Source organism: Triturus cristatus, chromosome 5_2 (assembly GCF_964204655.1).
Source record: "Triturus cristatus chromosome 5_2, aTriCri1.1, whole genome shotgun sequence".
Lineage (NCBI taxonomy): Eukaryota > Metazoa > Chordata > Amphibia > Caudata > Salamandridae > Triturus > Triturus cristatus.
The window spans coordinates 657,168,552-657,188,468 of NC_140588.1; positions in this window are offsets into that span (position 1 = coordinate 657,168,552).

Here is a 19,917-nt window from a genome sequence, read left to right on the forward strand (position 1 = left end):
GAACTGTGCACACATATAATTTTCACATAATGTAATCTCAGTAACCTTTCTTCTGGACTAGTGATATACATTTGTTCATATCATTTTTATCCTGTTCTTGTCAAGACAAGAACATGTTTAATGTATATGTTTAAATTTATGTAAGTGTGTATGTATAGTGCAGTCCTAGCTAAAAATCTAAATTGTTGAAAAGAGATGGGGGGCTATAGAGAATGATTAGGAAATAATCAGTGGTTTTTTTCCCTTTATAACACAATAGTTCTTTTACTGTTCGACCTTAGTTGTTTGACCTTTGTTTTGGTATGGGACTCTCAAATAGAGTCTAACTCACTAATACTCTGTGTAAATTGACTAAGACCTGAAATCTTTAGTCTTTTTGTAAGATGAGTGGATAAGACTATTGTTTGACTCTACTCTGTCATTTGTCCAGGGGTAGCACTTTGGAGGCAGATAAGAAACAAGTCTAAATGGTTATGATTCATCTGGTCATTGAAACAAAACATAATTTTCCTAGAAGGTAATCAGAGGTGTTTTTTACCAATGTCCATGTGCCCTATATGGTAACAATATTAAATTTAGATTGACACTTGAAACAAGGAATTATAATATATATATATATATTACTAAAAAAAAAAGCCACACCAAACAAGTCTCCAATGCTGCTTTGTGTAATATCATTCATGTAAAAAAAGAAATGTTGTCACTTGTATATTGGCACTTGTATGTGGTACTCACCCACATGGGCAAAATTTAGATTTATTTGTGAAGCTGACTTTCAATATCTCTTCAGCATACATGCAGTTAAAAATATGGCATTTGGAGGAGAGGCGCGCTGCAGCAAGACAAGATGGCCATCCAGTAACGTTCATACCAACGTGCTGAGGAACCCTCCACTCAAAGGAACACTTTTTCCTGCTCTCAATGATTTTTCAACCTGGCCAGTTGTGTTGGTAGCTCCTGGGAGAGGCGGGGTAAGTTTGTTGGACCTTGGCATTGATCTTCTAGCGATAGTACAAGCTTTGCAACCACAGTTTTCGTGTGTACATAATTGCAGTCACCATTTTAAAAAGCTTATGACCCATTTTTGCTCAGACTGGAGTGCACCACCAATAATTACCAGCATGGCATAACCTAATTTTATTTGACAGCTATATAGGACATGCCTTCTCTACTTATACTCATGCAACAATCAGAAACACATTTTATTGTGTTTTTTCTATTTTTCTCAAAGACACAAATATTTTATCAAGCAGTCACATCAATACTTGGCTTTGTTCATTGGTCTTCAAGGTCATATTTCTTTATGTGCATTAGTTATCATTGGGTTTCCTCTCCTGTGTGAACAAAAGTTATCTTCAGTCACTTCAGAATTTCGTCGCACAGTTTTTCTCTCAATATAGGAAAAATTTTCTTTCATTCCTTGCCTCCCCTTTTTTGCTACATACTTCAATGCTTGATATTCGTGGTTGACTCTTAACAGTAATTTTAAGGTACATTTTTTTTTCCTGCTGTCTGTCAAAATGGAGGCAGTGCATTCTTCAAAATCACATGCTTCTATCACTTCTAACACTAACAGACACAAAGATTCTGATGGAAACACTAATAAGATGGCTAAGAAAAATTAATCTTTTTCAAATAAATCACAATTGCTGCTGTCATTGGAAGATATTTTGGATGAACTCAGAAATATGATGTATATGATATATGGTGGAGACATGCTCAGCACTTCACAGAATTGAGGAGAAGTGGTCACAACTTGATTCATGACTTACAGAGGTCTAACAGTGAGATAGTGATACGTAGGAAATGTTGATTTTATAACTAAGGAGGAAATTCAATTGAAGAAAGTTGACAGAATACTTGGAAAATTCTAAGCAGCATAATAATGTGCACATTTATGGTATACTGGAGGGTTCTCAAGGGCCTGACATTATACATTTCTTGAAGCTTCACATTTCTAAAAATAGTAGGACTTATATTCATTGTTGACCTTAACATTCAAAGAGCACATCAGATTTTTCCTACATGAGCCTCAAACTCTAACAGACCGAGAGGGATTATTTCTCTTTTTCTTTAATATTCGGATCTAATGACTGTTCTTCCAGCAGCAAAACAATGTAAGCAAATACTCTGGTCAAAAGGTTTTCTTCAGTCAGGATGTTTTCAGGGCCACTGCTGCTTGTTGGAAGGAATTCTTATTACTCAGACCAATGCGGAGATCCATGAACACTCTTTATGGCCTAACTCATCCTTGCTTCTTCTAGGTCACATACAAAGACAGGTCAGAAACTTTTGAAAATCCAGCGGAACTTAAGAAATTCATACACTCTCACAAGGGAGAAGATATGGAACTTAGTAAATCTTAAAATGCCTTCTGTATAATTTGTAGCTTGAATTAGTTTTTTCCTTACAGGTCCCCAGTCTCCTTTTGTTGAACAGATCCAGAGTTTTTCTAGTGTATTTTTGTTCCACTGATAACTCTATGTCTACCAAGTATCGTCCCTTTTTGTTTTTGGAAAATCCCCTTTTTGTATTTTGTTGCAATGGTCTTGCTATTACTTTTATATTTTCAGTTTGTTTCTTTTAGTTTTGTCTATTTTTTCTATATTCATTGCCCCTCTATTGCATGTTCTTATCATTTATGTTATACGTTTATCAAGTTTTGTTGTTTGATGGTTTTTGCATATTTGTTCAAGTAATATTTTACACATTGTTTCATGGAATGTTGAAGGCCTTCGCAATCAGGCTAGCAAGCAAAGGGTGCTATCACACTTATCAGAACATAACTCTCATATCGCATTACTACAAGAAACATAACTTAAATACAAGCTATTGTCCATTTTCATAGACAATGGGTGAGTAATATCTTTAGCTGGAAACCACAAAAATGGTGGTATGTGTGGTAAATATTTCATTACCGGTACTATTTTTTATGCGGTAAAGTCTAGTAAGAATAACTCAGTAAATATAAGAGGCAGAATCCGTGGTATTAGAGGTTCTAAAAGGCTTTATTCCTCTACAAAGGAAATACAATTCGAATTGCAGGCTTCACACTCCATCACCATGAGGGTTCAGGAAGGAAGGCAATACATTATTGACAGGTAATCACTTTTATAAGAAATGCATTATAGTGTAACAGATGCAGGAGGCGTAACAGTTGATAAGAGAGATAAAATATGCATACGTAACCAAAAAGGCGGACATATAGGCGTAACTTAGAAAACGTCATTATACATAATGTCACAAGTGGGTGGATCCATAAGAGAATCCTGCAATATCAGCAGAAATATTCGGCAGAGATGCGTGCGCAGCCGCATGACGTGTGATTGACGTGCAACTAGAGGGTGAAGGGGACTTGACATTTAGCTCTACATGTGGAGACAGAAGTCTGAGGGGTCATGTCAACCTAATCCCAAATCATATCTAATATCTTATGTTTAAAGAACTGTATTATCCAAAAGGAAAGGCCTCTCGGACGGAATCTATTCTATACTGACTGTTAGTGCGTGTACGAGCGTCTAAGTGTCTACATGAGATGCGAGGGGGCAGGAATCTTCCATGGTAACAGGGGCTATGAATTACTTGCACGAGGACAGTGAGGCCTGGCCCCTTGCACGGTAGCTGGAGGAATGTTTACCTAAACTACTAGACAGGAATGCATCGGATGAGGAGCGAAGCAGATAATCTTGAAGGTGAAATACAGTTTTTGGCAGGCAACAGGCTGGATCAGGCATCGTTAGCCGCGCAGGGAGTAGGACAAAGTTCATGGATACAGATGCAGGCTCGGGCTGGAGCTTTCAGAGGCAGAAAGCAGGAAAGGCTTGATGGCAGAATTCAGGGCCTACTCGCCTGAATCTGTAAAATGTGGAAAGTGAACCACATAAAGTCGGTGGCCTTTCATACTTAGGAATGGAATATCTGACCCATTCATGGTGGATCTGAAAGAGGACATGTTGACGGTGGACGCACATGTATTTGCGTCTTCATAACTGGAACTGGAGGGAACATACATGTACTTATAGCATGCACATGGAGCCGTTGGGGTCTACGATAGGGGACATAACTGATCACAAAATTCATATTTCCTCATTCCCTCCTTGTCCCCTACGGACCCTCAGGAGATATCGATCTTCATCAATCCATCGATCTGTTCATATAGCATCATTTGTTCTTCTTTCTTCTTCCGGGATCTCGAACGAAAGCTTGGAGGTGGGATACACGATGTGGCACACAGGCCACAAATCGCTGGCCCACATTGTAGACATAAGCAGCAACTGAATAGTATGAGAAAGCCAATACCTAGGAAGGATAGGATCCTCCATCCCCAGGTAGACAACACGCTCCAGAACCAACCGGACCAAGTCCAGGTGCCTGGACTCTGGTGTATCTGGCTTATAATCTTATGAAGGCGGGTTATGGCTTTATATACTGACGGTGAATTTTCTGGTATGAAAATGCAGCAACTTGATCCGATGACCCTACAAGCTCCGCCCCTATCGGCCAGGATGACGTCAAGGACAAGACGATTTTGAAGCACAACAATCCGCATAGCAGACTGCTCTTCTGTTAAATTGCCTAAGGCGGAAGTAGTCTCGTTTACTGCTGCTTCAAGGGTTCTAGTTAATCTACGTATCAGCTTACTATTAGTGACTGTACCTATATAGGGAAAGAAACCTTTATGGAAATCTGTGTATTGCTCCCATGTCGTTTCAGTGTAATCGACAATCGGGAGATCTCTCTGCTGTATATTGTGTACTAAATGGGTATTTCTGTGATAGTCAGGAGGAGCTAGGAAAACAGGTGGCAGAAGGAATGCTATGTAACAGGTACCATCCCAATCTAGAGGTAGACATATATATGCGGTCTGGCCACATATGAAGTAGGAATGACGGGAAGCTCTAAACGTGGACTTGCCTTGATCACTGAATTTTATTACATTGGTGCATTTACTATGGCCCATGTGTATGGAACCATTCTTTCTTACACATAATTCCCCTTTAACTGGGAATACTGACATAGCGGGCAAGATTGGTGTGGCTTCGGATTCAACATTCAGGATCATGAGGTTAAGTGTAAAATTACCTAATCCATATACTTCATTTTCTAGATCAGTTCCTGTTCTTTTGGGAAGTCCCTCCTTGTTAGGGTAGCAGACTTTAAGCAAAACCAGGTTCAGGTTTCCCCATACCCAGTTGTCTTGATAAACTGCGGAATTTGAATCTAGGGAATTAATTAAACTAAACCATGCTCCACAGGAGCCATTGTGTGTGAACGGATATGGAAAGAGGGGCAAAACTCCCTTATAGTTCTGATAGAGAGGGAGTCGGCCACATATCCAACAATTTGTAGCATTGCTGGTCTGATGGGAATGATGTAACATACTAATGAATGTGTTGTTGCGCAGCGCAAATCTATAGGACAACTCATGCGGAGGTAATTCGCTAAAAGAATGTTCAGCAGTAACATTGTAAGCACGTTTAGAAATAGGGTAATACATATGCAGCAATATACTAAAAATGATGATCAGAAGACTTAGAGAAAACAAAATTAATAATGTTACTGTGCAGTGACTACGAAGTGATTTACAATACGCATGCTTTTTAAGCTGCATCTGTTGATTTCTTTCTCTATTCCGGTCTAGAGGATACATGTCAGAGACAAATTCAACCGATTCACCTTGGAGAGGACTTAAACAATCAAATTGTCTGACTTGCTAGACCGTAATTTCAGTTTATAAAGTTCTGTTTTCGTGGGTTCAACCAAGGGGAGCTTTGAGTCTGTCTGTGAGGAAATGCAGGGCTGAGTGTTCACACTGGATGGTAGTCCATAAAATTTCTTGATATGACTCGAGTGCAACCACCCTTTACGTCCTTCGATCTTCACGGCTGTCCTTGTTGCTAGTAGAACAAGTTTTGGCGATTTCCACCTAGGCTCCAGTTGGGTCTTCCGGTCGAAATTCCGTACCAGAACCAGATCACCTGGAACCACATCATGGGGCTTCACCTCAGTGTTATCGGGAAAAGCTGCAGCTACCTGTGAACGACAAGATTGTAGTGCAGACATCAAGGAAGCCAGGTAATCTGTCAGCATATTACAGTCAACATCAGTGATTTTGCGAGGTATAGGCGTCCCCCACATATTTGGTGGTCTACCGAAGATCACCTCGTACGGGGATAGCCCTGTTCGAGAATGTGCTACCATTCTCATGTAAAAGAGTGCAACTGGTAAGGCTACTATCCAATCGACACCTTTTTCTCTACATATTTTGGACAATCTAATTTTCAGAGTTTGATTATGACGTTCCACGAGACCTGCTGCCTCAGGATGTCGGACACAGTGGAATTTCCATTGGTAGCCTAACAAGAGTGAAACGTGTTTCATTAGTTCCGATGAGAATGGCTGGCCGTTATCTGAGTAGACAACACGTGGCAAACCATACCGTGGGAAGAATTCTCGAACTAACTGTTTGGCAGTAGTCGGGGCAGTGTAATCTGAAACCGGGTAGGCTTCTGTCCAACGGGAAAGAGCACAGACAACTACAAGAACATATTTGAATCCTCGACATCGTTCCATCTGGATATAATCCATCTGGAGGACTTCAAAAGCATGATCGGGAGGTTGAAATCCACCCTGCTCTACGGGGATGCTTTTACCTGGATTAAACTGACAACATATCATACAGGTACGTACTTTCTGTTTGGCTGCTGCTCGCAAGTGTTTGTTGAACCAAATGTGTTGAATCTGTCTAGCATAGCTTTTTCTCCTAGGTGCGCTGGACTATGTATTGTGTTAATGATGACTTGAACCATGGAGTCGGGAAGAAACCATATAGATTTTTCCTTCGTCATCCATCCTTGATCCGTTTGGATCCCTCCTAATTCAGTCCATTTCTTTATTTCTTCTGGTGTAGCATGTGTCTGTATGTCAATTATATCAAGGGCGGGATCCTTAACTGTCATGCAATGTGTTGGTGTCAGAACTATTGTCTTTGTCGCGTCAGTTGTATGAGTCTGGTTCTGAGCAGTCTGTTTAGCTGTTCTGTCAGCTAGGTCGTTACCCTGAGAAATGATATCGGTAACTTTTGTATGGGCTTTGCATTTCATAATTGATATTGCAGTAGGTAGATGAATCGCGTCTAATAGGACTTGAATGAGGGGTCCGTGTTGGATGTGGGCACCGTGAGAAGTTAAATAACCTCTCTCTCGCCACAGTACGCCGAAGTCATGGACGACTCCGAATGCATAACGTGAATCTGTGTATATGTTGACTTTCTTATTTTTAGCTTGAATACAGGCTTGTGTCAGAGCGATGAGCTCTGCTGCTTGAGCTGACAAAGTGTTAATACAATTTGTTTCAATGACTTCAGTGTCTGTTGTGACTGCGTAAGCGGCCACTAACTCTCCTGTACTTGTTCTCATACATGAACCGTCTACATACAATGTCAAGTCTGGATCTGATAAAGGGATATCTGTCAAGTCTTGTCTGGGTTTTGTCGTGATAGTAATGACTTCAATACAATCATGTGCTAATGGATCTGTTCCATTTACTGGCAAAAGCGTGGCAGGATTTAACGTATTACAACGTCTGATTTCTATGTGTGGTTGAAACAATGTTAATTCATAACCGGTGAGTCTCGCTATAGTCAAGTGTTGCGTTTGTGTGCGGTTCAAGAGAACCTCTACTGCGTGTGGTACTTGTACTGTCAATTGATGTCCTAACACTATAGCATCGCTTTGTCTGATTGCTAAAGCTGTTGCTGCCACTGATTTCAGGCACGCAGGAAGAGCCTGAGCTACTGGATCTAATGTACTAGAGAAATAAGCACATGGTTTGTGTGATCCTGCTTGTTCCTGAGTGAGTACTGACAAGGCAGTACCTTCGCGTTCTGTAACAAAGAGTGTAAACTGTTTACTGTAACATTGTGTTGCTAAAACAGGTGCTTGACATAAAGCTTTCTTTAAGCTTTCAAAGGCGTGTGTATGTTCTTGAGTCCAAGGGAGAACAGTCGATGTGGCTGCCTCATGTGTTGTCAACTGGATGAGTGGTTTTGCTAGAAATGCATATTGAGGGATCCACTGCCTACAGTATGAAGTGAGACCTATAAAAGCCCGCACCTCCTTTTGTGTCTTGGGTGGTGACATGTTAGTAATTAACTGGATGCGGTCGGGTGTAAGCTGTCTTCCCTCCTTGGACAGCGAGTGCCCAAGGTAAACAACTCGCGGGACACAGAATTGCAGCTTAGAAGGGGACACCTTGTGCCCCTTGTCGGCCAGAAATTTTAAAACCGTCAGTGACGCTGTTTCACATTCAGGTTCGCTTCGGGCGGTGATCAACAGATCATCGACATACTGAAGCAAGGCAGTGTTAACTGGCATGTGGATACTGTCAAGTTCTCGTTTTAGTGCTTGGCTATAGATGCTGGGGCTTTCTGTAAATCCTTGAGGTGCGCGTGTGAATTTAAAACTTCGTCCATTTAAACTGAATCCGAACAGATATTGACTTTCCGGATCTATTGGGACGCTAAAGAAAGCATTCTTGAGATCAATTACAGTGAAGAACGTTGCTTCTGAATCAATAGCAGTTAGTAGTGAAGAGATATCTGGGACCACAGGGTATTGTGGTACAATACATTTATTTAATTCGCGCAGGTCAATAACTAATCGATATACTGGTGGTGCTTTTGGATCCGTTCTTTTAAGAATCGGAATTATCGGGGAATTGCATATATTGGAGTCGGTTTCTACAACCACTCCTTGTGCAATGAGTTCGTCAATGATTTGCAGCAAAGCCGCAACAGCATCTGGTGGTAACCTATATTGTCGCATTCGTGGTAGTACTACTCCTGCTTTTAGTGTGACTCGATATGGTGTAATGTTCATGCAGCCAACATCAGTGGGGCCTTGTGCCCATAAATGCGTAGGTAAACTCTGCAGCCGGTGATCCATGTCTCTGGACACGTAGTGACCTTTAAAATCACGTAAAAATAGTCGTACTCCTTCCGGAGAACAACATATTATAGCTCCTAGAGCTTTCAATGTTTTTATACCTAACAAGTTTTCTGGGCATGATTTAGTAAGCAATAAATCTGTAGTACGTGTCAATGGACCAACCGTAAGTGGAAGGGGTTGCGTAACTTCATTAATGATAGGCTTTCCTGAGAATCCAAGGGAAATATTCTGTGAGCCTGAGAGGGGTGCCCCTGGAACTTCACTGCGTCGTATAGTTGTTCTGCTTGCCCCTGTATCAAGTAAAAACGTTCTGTCTTCCCCTAATAGTTCACTATGTACATAAGGTCCCTCTTGATCTACAGGAACCTCAATAAGGGGTAAGCCAACTTCCCTCTCTAGGCTATTTCATGTGTATCGCTGATAATCGGGATAGTCTGCTTGTGCATATTGGTACATCTGTTGCGTTGTCGCTTGTGTGGCAGCAATAGGCTGCGCTGGTGGTGGTGCTACGGTCTGTTGTGGAGCTGTCTGTTGCGGAGCTAGTTGTTGCGGAGCTGGCCTAGATTGTGCATGCTGAGGGATTTGTTGTTGATTCTGATCCTGTCTAGGTGGACGTGGTCTTTCCTGAGTTCTACCCGTGGCGATATTATGTTTCAGAACTGGACAATCGTGTATGTAATGACCTTGTTGTTTACAATAGTTACATGTCCCTTTCGTTGGACCTGCGGAATCACCCTTTTGGTGACCATCAGCTGGAACTGACTGAGCAACAAGCATTTTCATTTTTGTATCTTTCATACGTCTTTGTTCATGTTCTTGTTCTTCTCTAATTCTATTGTGGTGATATTGTAACATCTGTAACATCTGTGACGGGGTGTTACCCTGCCAGGTACTCTCAAATTTCAATACTCTATTCTTAACTTGCGGTGGGGAATTTTCAACTAATTTTGTCACAAACAGATGTGGATATGACTCGCTACTTGCTTTTATGCCACTATTTATACCAAAACATTTTTCAAATCGGGAATAGAAATCACTAGTGTCTTCATCTTGCTTTTGTTTACAGGCTGAGATTGCACCCCAGTCCTCCTTTTTCGTAGTTAATAAACGTGGTAGTACCTGCACTAATAATCCTGGTAATGCTGTAGTCTTTTCCCCAAGCCCTGCTCCTGCAGCTCGGGCCTTTTCTTCGTTTTCTAATGCTGTCCAATCTATCTTTTGGTCTCCCACCTCCCATTCCTTTTCTTTGAGTTTCTCGTAAACACCGGCAGGCATTAACACTTTCAGTATTTTCATAATGTCGGGGTAGGTATACTCTCCCATGAGTAGCATGTCTTTTATCTCACGGTGGAAACCTGCTGGATCCTTGTCATGGCTGGGTACTACTTTCTTCATTTCTAATAATTCGATTTTAGTTATAGGCGTGTACACAAACACGCGTGTAAAGTTATTACCTTCACCTCTGATTGGGTGTACTTCGCGTAACGGATTCTGTCTATCTATGTGATACATTTTTCTTCCCATAATGGGAACTGGAACGTGTTCTGGGCACACGAAAGTTATATACTGGTTTCGAAATTCTAGAATTTCTTTAATCAAATCAGTACCTGACCCTCTCCATTTATTCGTGAGTAGTTCTATCAATATGTCAGGTAAGGGTCCTGGATCGGAGTGTTGGCTTTTATATAATATAAGGAGGTGTTGAATCATGTATATACTAGCTAAACGCTGTTCGTATGGGGTAAGATTCAGAAACGTGTGTGCTAGTGCATCTTCACTGTATTTGTCGGGACAGTCGGCCCATTGTACTGCTGACCTGGCTAATTCTTGTTCATCCATGGAATCGAGCATATGGTACCCCCTTCGATCTCGGAGTAATTTATCAGCGGCTTGGAATAGGTGTTCAGGGGACCTTGTATTTAACATAGGGGTTTGAAAATGTCTGTTACATTCTGGACGTATGGGACATATCGGATCATTGAAGCCTCTAGTATTATTATGGGGTCTTCCTCTACCTACGTAAGCTATCGTTTCTATTTGTTCTGATTCTTGCTCCTCCTCTCCCTCTGATTCAATTCTGTCTGCTTCTCGTCTTTCTTTATGTATTCGTTCTACTTCCTTGCGGATCTTTCGATACATGGCGATTATACACGCCTGTCTATCATGTTTCTCTTCTGATATGTTCTGACCCCATTTGGCAAGTTTTTGCATGGTATCATGATCTGCCCCAGGCCTGTCTTGGTTCCTGATCACACAATTTATGAAAAAACGTAATAGTTGTCTTTGTACATCCACTTTCTGATATTCCATAGCTTCGTTAATACTCTCTGGACCTCGCCCTGTTTGGACAAAGTGATATATATTGTCTAGGTGTTCAACCATTCCTGGTATCGTCATTAGATATAATGTAGCTCGTCGTATACGTAGTGATGATATTAACAATCTGTCCTGTTTACCTGGCACTGGATCGTATCTACAATCCACAAGATGTTCTTTAAACATGTCGGATGTCACTAGTTGGGGTATACGTTGGAGTGCTAAATCTCTAAGGGTCTGTTTATTTCGTGGCGGTGTGGCAAACATGTCTGTCGTACCTCCTGTAGCACCGTCTGAGGTGCTGGGCACGAAAGGATTCGTTGGACGTAAGATAGAAATTGTAGATGCGGGAAAAACAGTAGAAACGGACGGACCCGTTGGAACTAGTGCAGGAGTTTGTTGCTGCGGAGATACAGACGGATGCTCTTGGTGTTGAACACCATCCGCAAGCGGTATGTGTGTTGTGGTATTAGCATACTCGGGAGCTACGTCATCCAAATAGGAGGAAAGGAAAACGTCCTTTGCCGTTCTGGGATGTGTTTTGGGATGTGCTTTTATCGGGAGCAATGGAGGAGTCAAGTCTTTTGGTATTTCCGGGGTAGCCTTAGGCAATCCTTCGGCCAGAAGAGGATACATACCATTCATAAGAGTATTTCTTTGTCTATCTACTTGTTCTGTTTTTACTCGGGTACCTTCCTCTATTAATAAATTTTCTCGGGTTTTATTTGAATTCTCCCTACCTTTCTCTTCCTGTCTGAGCGCTTTTTCTGTACGTCTATATGATTCTTTACGCCATAATTCAATGGCATCTTTCTGTGACTGTCTGGCTTTCTTTTTCCATAATTCTTCTTCTACTCTCATGATGCAATCTGCATCCCAGGTCCCCGCTGCGGGCCATCTCTGACTTTCTGGTAAATCCTTGGTGTAGTCCACCCATAGATCAAGAAATAACACGGCATCTAAGCCATGTTTATGATACATAAAGTATCCTGGAGTATCCCTAGGTGGAATGGGAACAGCTTCTTCGAGTACCCCTTTTCTAGTTTTGATCTGTCTTAATTTCGAAAAGAGCGGCATTTTTAGATCTTATTATTTGAACACACTTAATACAGTAAACACAATAATGAACAATCATTCACACCACAATATGTAGAACGTATTAAACATTTAACATTTAATAGTTTAACGAACGATGATAACTAATAGAAAACTAGTTACTGACATAATACTGACACTAAATAATACTTAATTATATGCAAGACATACTAGATATACTGCTAAACAGTACAGATACACTGCTGAAACAGTGCAGACCGGATTTGTGTACCCAAACCCGTCTTGACCGGCACAGACTATGTGCACGTTAAATGCCTCCCCGGCAATGGTACTCACCGGGTAGCGCGGAACGGAAGGCCTCGGAACTGAACTGAAACTGGACCGGACTGGACTCGACTCGTCTGGACTCGGAACTTCGGAACCTGGTGGGCCTCTGTATACCTCGGATCTTGCTCTCTCAGCTAGGCTCTGGTCGGGATACTTCGCACTTCTCACCGCCTCGTCTGGGTGTTGATCGCAGCCTCAGTCACCCCCGCTTGGCCGGAGGGAGATACAGGAAATCCTGCAGGTACGCGTTTTTGTCCGTTCAGCTGTGGCAGGGGACCGGGCCTGCAACGCACCTCCGGCGCGTGAGATGAGAAAGTGTCCCTGTTCGGGCGCCAATTTCTGTGGTAAATATTTCATTACCGGTACTATTTTTTATGCGGTAAAGTCTAGTAAGAATAACTCAGTAAATATAAGAGGCAGAATCCGTGGTATTAGAGGTTCTAAAAGGCTTTATTCCTCTACAAAGGAAATACAATTCGAATTGCAGGCTTCACACTCCATCACCATGAGGGTTCAGGAAGGAAGGCAATACATTATTGACAGGTAATCACTTTTATAAGAAATGCATTATAGTGTAACAGATGCAGGAGGCGTAACAGTTGATAAGAGAGATAAAATATGCATACGTAACCAAAAAGGCGGACATAAAGGCGTAACTTAGAAAACGTCATTATACATAATGTCACAAGTGGGTGGATCCATAAGAGAATCCTGCAATATCAGCAGAAATATTCGGCAGAGATGCGTGCGCAGCCGCATGACGTGTGATTGACGTGCAACTAGAGGGTGAAGGGGACTTGACATTTAGCTCTACATGTGGAGACAGAAGTCTGAGGGGTCATGTCAACCTAATCCCAAATCATATCTAATATCTTATGTTTAAAGAACTGTATTATCCAAAAGGAAAGGCCTCTCGGACGGAATCTATTCTATACTGACTGTTAGTGCGTGTACGAGCGTCTAAGTGTCTACATGAGATGCGAGGGGGCAGGAATCTTCCATGGTAACAGGGGCTATGAATTACTTGCACGAGGACAGTGAGGCCTGGCCCCTTGCACGGTAGCTGGAGGAATGTTTACCTAAACTACTAGACAGGAATGCATCGGATGAGGAGCGAAGCAGATAATCTTGAAGGTGAAATACAGTTTTTGGCAGGCAACAGGCTGGATCAGGCATCGTTAGCCGCGCAGGGAGTAGGACAAAGTTCATGGATACAGATGCAGGCTCGGGCTGGAGCTTTCAGAGGCAGAAAGCAGGAAAGGCTTGATGGCAGACTTCAGGGCCTACTCGCCTGAATCTGTAAAATGTGGAAAGTGAACCACATAAAGTCGGTGGCCTTTCATACTTAGGAATGGAATATCTGACCCATTAATGGTGGATCTGAAAGAGGACATGTTGACGGTGGACGCACATGTATTTGCGTCTTCATAACTGGAACTGGAGGGAACATACATGTACTTATAGCATGCACATGGAGCCGTTGGGGTCTACGATAGGGGACATAACTGATCACAAAATTCATATTTCCTCATATGATACAGTTTCATAAATTTGTATTTCTTCAATTGTTGAATGAAGTTAAAGCCAATATGGGTAGATGGCTTTTGCTAAATGTTAAGATTAATGATACCCAGTTTTCTCTTTGTAATGTCTATTGCCCCAACAGAGTAGATCTGTTATTTTGGAATATTTTCTCTTCTCTATTGGCCTCATGAGAGTTAGAAAATGTTATAGTAGGTGGTGATTGGCAATCAGTTAATGAATCACCTTCTTGACTGTTGCTCTAAGGCAAAGTTCATTCTGAATAAAATGCATAAAACCTTTAAGAAAGCCTTTTGCTCCAGAGGGTTTGTTGATGCATGGAGAACATTCCACTGTGATGAGTTTGAATGTACTTTTTTCTCTCTTGTTCATAGTTCACACTCTAGAAAAGTTTATATATTTCTCATTCAGACTCATGTTATAGTGGATCTGGATACCTCTACAGACAAACTTCAATCTTGTATGTGGAGATTTAAAAATGCCCTGTTGCTTGATAAACAAGTCACAAAACAATTTACAACTTTCTTTCAGGAATACTTCACTGTTAGTCTCTCTTCTGATATATAGATGATTTTTGTTTGGGATGCATTCAAGGGTACTGCATGGGGTTTCATAATAGATTGCATGGCCATCAAACAATCTTCACAACTCTTATAACAAATCCCATTTTTAGATAATGAATATTTATCTTCTAATAAAGTGGACACCCTGTCCAAACTCATAAAAACTAACATGAAATATAACAAACAATACTGAGACAGTTTTCTCAAGTTTAATGCTAAAATATTTGGTGGCCGCACCATGGCAGGCTATACCTTGGCTAATTACCTCAAAATAAAGAAACAAATGTCAAGTATAGTAGCCATAACAGACAATAATGGGGTCAGACACATTAGTGATTCCAAAGTACTAGAATGTTTTTTGCCGAAGAAGAAATTAATACGGTCCTCGCCAACCTCCCAAAGTATAAATGCCTCCATGCCTGGTGGCTTCGCTGTTCAATTCTACTTCCTAATCCCTAAGCTAAGCTATTACTCCTAATTGCACATTTTTTAATGGTAAGACAAATGCAAGGTCCATTTTCACAGGATATGCTTAGTTTCATCCCTAAGAAAGGTACAGATTATTCCTGATCTAGTTGGCATACATCAATTAGGGTTTGTTAAAGGACACTATATTTCAAATAATTCCAGAACTTGCCTCAATATCACACATTTGGACTCCAAATTTACGTCACCCTTAGTGTCCATCACTCTTGAAGCCAAAAAAAAGATTTTGATTGGGTTAACTGGGAATTTATGTTTGGAGTGCTGATATGGCCTGGTTTATATCCCCATATCCTCCAACATATTCAATTATTATACTCTGAGCACTCTACCTCCATTTGGGTCAGACTCATTATTTTCCTCTCTTTAATTGAGGCGCTCCCTATTTGTCCTGATGGTGCCAATATTAAAATCATGATGTGATCAAAAATTGCCAACTTCTGCTTTGCTTTGTGGAAGCGAGAGCAGGAAACCTGCTCTCGCTTCCACAAAGCAAAGCAGAATTACTTTTGGACAAGGGGAGCTGTATGTTAGCAGCTCCCCTTATCCAAAAGCAATGTCGGCTCCCACAGGAGGTGGGGAGTGAGCTGGGACCACGGGGCTTTGGGGCTCCCCCCACAGTCCCCAACATGAGGGCCGGCCCCAGGGGCTGGGGTCCCTGGGCCCAGAAGTGGCCTTGGAGGGGCCACTCAACCCCCTCACTTTTAATTAATCATTATTTTTTTAAACGGAAGGCCGGCCTCAGGGGATGGGGTCCCCGGGCCATAATTGGCATGAGGAGGGGGGCCACGTGGCTACCTTCTAAAATTAATAATAAAGGCTTTCCAGGCCCCGGGATGTAGTCCCTGGGGCCAGAAGTGGCCCTCCCATAATAAAATTTTCAACAAATGTCATAAAGAGGCAATGCCCCAGGGAATGGGGTCCCCGGGCACAAAACGGCCTCAGGAGGAGGGCCTTAATGTCCCCCACTTTTAAAAGGAAAGTTAAAAAAAAAAATAGGAGGCCATGCCTCGAGGGATGGGGTAACTGTGGCTAAAATTGGCATCGGGAGGGGGGCTGCGCGGCCCCTTCCTGTTTTTTTTATTAAAGTTTAAAGAAATGGGTCAGGCCCTGGGGGATGGGGTCCCCAGGGCCAAAAAAATATTAAATGAAGGGGACCACACAGCCCCCCTTCTAAAAATACAGAAAGAAAAGCCGGCATCTCGCCAGTGGCCCCGCCCCCTCCCTGCACCACTCTGCAAATGTGCCTCCTGGTGCACTCTAGGTTAGGGGATTAAGCCCACTTGAATGCTAAAGCTCATTAGGGGCCAACTAGCCCACCAGGCACCTCCAGTAGGACCGAAACTGTGGGTTTGCTGGGATGGGGTCTGATGCCACTCCACTTTTTACACCACTCTGCATATGTGCCTCTTGGTACACTGCTGGTGGGGTGATGAGGTCCTCTTGTGTCCTGAGGACCTCAGGACTGAAGTGGACTTCATCCCCCAATTGGCAGTGCGCTAGGCAGGGCGTTTGCAGAGTGGTGTAAAAAGGGTGTGTGGCCTCAGACCACTCTCAGCAACCTAGCTGTGTGGGGCTTACTGAAGGTAACTGGAGGGCTAGTTGGCCCCAGGACCCTCAGGAGGTATGGGGACTTCATCCCCCAACCAGGAGCATGCCAGGAGGCATTATGCATGGTGGTGGACAGAGGGAGTATGGCCTGTGTCCACCTCGCAGCAATCCCACTGTGTGGGGCTTACTGGAGGTAACGGATAGGCTTGTTGGTCCCTAAGGACACTCAGCAGTGAAGTGGAATTTAATCCCCCTCCAAGAGCATGCCATGAAGCGCATTTGCAGAGTGGTGGGGAAAGAGTGTGTGGCCTGCTATGAGAACTTAGCAGTGCTAAGGTTTGGGACTTACTGGAGGTAATAGGAGGGGTAGATGGCCCACAAGGTTGTACTTTGGGGACAACTACCCCTCCTGTTACCTTCACTGAGTCCCACACAGTGGGATTGCTAAGAGGTCTTCAAAGGCTGCGCACCCCTTTCTCCGCAACTCTGCAAACATGCCTCCTGGCACAGTACTGGTGGAGGATTAAGTCCACTTTACTCCTGAGGGACTTTGAGGGCCAAGAAGCCCTCCTGGTACCCTTTGTAAGTCCTACGCAGCAGAATTCATGAGTGCTGGTTGGAGGCCCAGCCCCATTTCTCCACCAATCTGCAAACATGACTACCAGTTAAAGAAGCATGTGTAATTTAATAGGTCTCACATTTGCAAGTGTTAGCACTATAGGCGTTGTAAATGAAAAAGATTTTACTAATGTTTTTGGGAGTGGAGTGGATGTAATTGTGTGTAGTGGAATTATATGGTATGTTGAGCAGTGAAATTATGTGGATAGAAATTAGGTAGTATTTAGTGTGCAGGAATTATGGCGAGTGGGATTATGTGTTATGGAGAGTAATTATGTGGTATGGTAGTCTGTGTTGTGGAGTGGTAACCTTGTTTCCATGGAAGCTAAACTATGAACTCAATGAGACAAAAATAGAAGGAATCACTGAGGAGTTCTTCTAGACCTAGCCAGAGGTATGAGCAGGGTCACTGGAATTATGCAACTGTTTGGTTGCACTGACGTTCTCACAATTATACATTTTACGCATTAGCCACATGATCCCTCATCTGCTGCCTAATCTACAGATTTGAACAAAAAAAGCCTTGTTTCTAGCTCAAACTGCTCACACGTTATCAAAAATACAGCAAAAAGTGATACAGCATGGTGGAAGGTCCTTTGTAAACCTAGAATGGTCACATGGTACTTGTTGCTAAATGTGGGGGTTAAATTGGTACTAATGGTGTGCAAGCCACTCTTGCTTCTTTCTGTGCCTCTCTTGCCTCTTTCTGCATTTCTGTTGCTTCTTTCTGCACATTTCTTTCTTTTTCTGCACTCTCTTGCCTCTTTCTGCACAGCTCTTCTACTTTCTTCCCCTTCATTAACCTCTTTCTGTACCCCTCTTCCCTCTTTCTGCACCCCTCCTGTCTCTTTCTGAGCCTCTGTTCCTTCTTTCTGAAATTCTCTTGCCTCTTTCTCCACCCCTCTGCCCTTTTTATGCGCCCCTCCTCACTCTTTTTGCCTTCATCTTGCCTCTTTCTGCACCTCTGTGCCTTTTTTCCGCACGTATTTGTTTCTTTTTGCACCTCCCTTGCTTCTTTATTCACCCCTCTTATTTCTTTCTGCATTCCTTGTGCCACTTTAACATCCCTCGTCCCTCTTTCTGCACCCCTCTTGCTTCTTTCTGCATCTCTGTTCCTTCTTTCTGCACTTCTTTCATTTCTTTCTGCACCTCTCTTGTTTCTTTCTTTATCACTCTTGCCTCTTTTGCCACCCCACATCCCCCTTTCTGCATCTCTGTTGCTCTTTTCTGCAATTCTCTTGCTTCTTTCTGCACCTATCTTGGTTCTTTCTGCACCCCTCGTGCCTCTTCTGCACCCCTCTTCCCTCTTTCTGCACCCCTCCTGCCTCTTTCAGCACATCTGTTCCTTCTTTTTGCATTTCTGTTGATTCTTTAAGCACCTCTCTTGCTTCTTTCTGCACCCCTCTTGCCTCATTCTCCATCCCTCCTCCCCTTTTCTGCAAGTCTGTTGATTCTTTCTACACTTCTCTTGACTCTTTCTCTACCCCTCTTGCCTCTTTCTACACCTCTGTTCCTTCTTTCTGCACTTCTGTTGTTTCTTTCTGCATCTTTCTTGCTTGTTTCTGCACCCCTCTTGCTTCTTTCTGTACCCCACATGCCCCGTAAACACCCCTCTTCCCTCTTTATGCGCCCTCTTGCCTCTTTCTACACCTCTGTTCCTTATTTCTGCACTTCTTTTGTTTCTTTCTGCAACTCTATTGTTGCTTTCTGTATCCCTCTTGCCTCTTTCTCCACCCCGCCTTCACCCTTTCTGCATTTCTGTTGCTTCTTTATGTACTTCTCTTGCTTCTTTCTGTACCTGTCTTGGTTCTTTCTGCACCCCTCATGCCTCTTTCTGCACTCTTCTCTCTTTCCGCCCTCCTCTTGCCTCTTTGTGCACCTCTGTTGCTTCTTTCTGCACCACTGTTTCTTCTTTCTACAACCCTCTTGCCTCTTTCTGTACCACCTTCCCTCATTCTGGACATCTCTTACCTCTTTTTGCACTTCTCTTCTCTCCTCATGTACCCGTCTTGCTTCTGTCTGCACCTCACTTGCCTGTTTCTGCACCTCTCCTGCCTCTGTCTGCACATGGCTTGCCTCTTAATGCACTTTTCTTCCTTTTTTCTGCACCTTTCTTGTTTCTTTCTGCAACTCTTTTGTCTGTTTTATCACTTATCGTGCTTTTTTCTGTGCCTCTGTTGCTTCTTTCAGTACTTATCTTGCCTCTTTCTGCACTTCGGTTGCTTCTTTTTGCAACTTGCTTGTCTCTTTCATCACTTCTCTTGCTTCTGTGTGCACCTCTGTTGCTCCATTCTGCACCCCTCTTGCCTATTTCTACAACCCTCTTGCTTCTTTCTGCACCCCCCTTTCCTCTTTTTGCACCTTTCTTCCCTCTTTCTGTACCCCTCTTGCCTCCTTCTGCACCTCTGTTGCTTCTTTACGAACTTCTCTTGCCTCTTTCTGCAACCCTCTTGAAAAATATGGCACTCTTCTTTCCTCTTTCTGTACCCCTCTTGCCTCCTTCAGCACCTCTG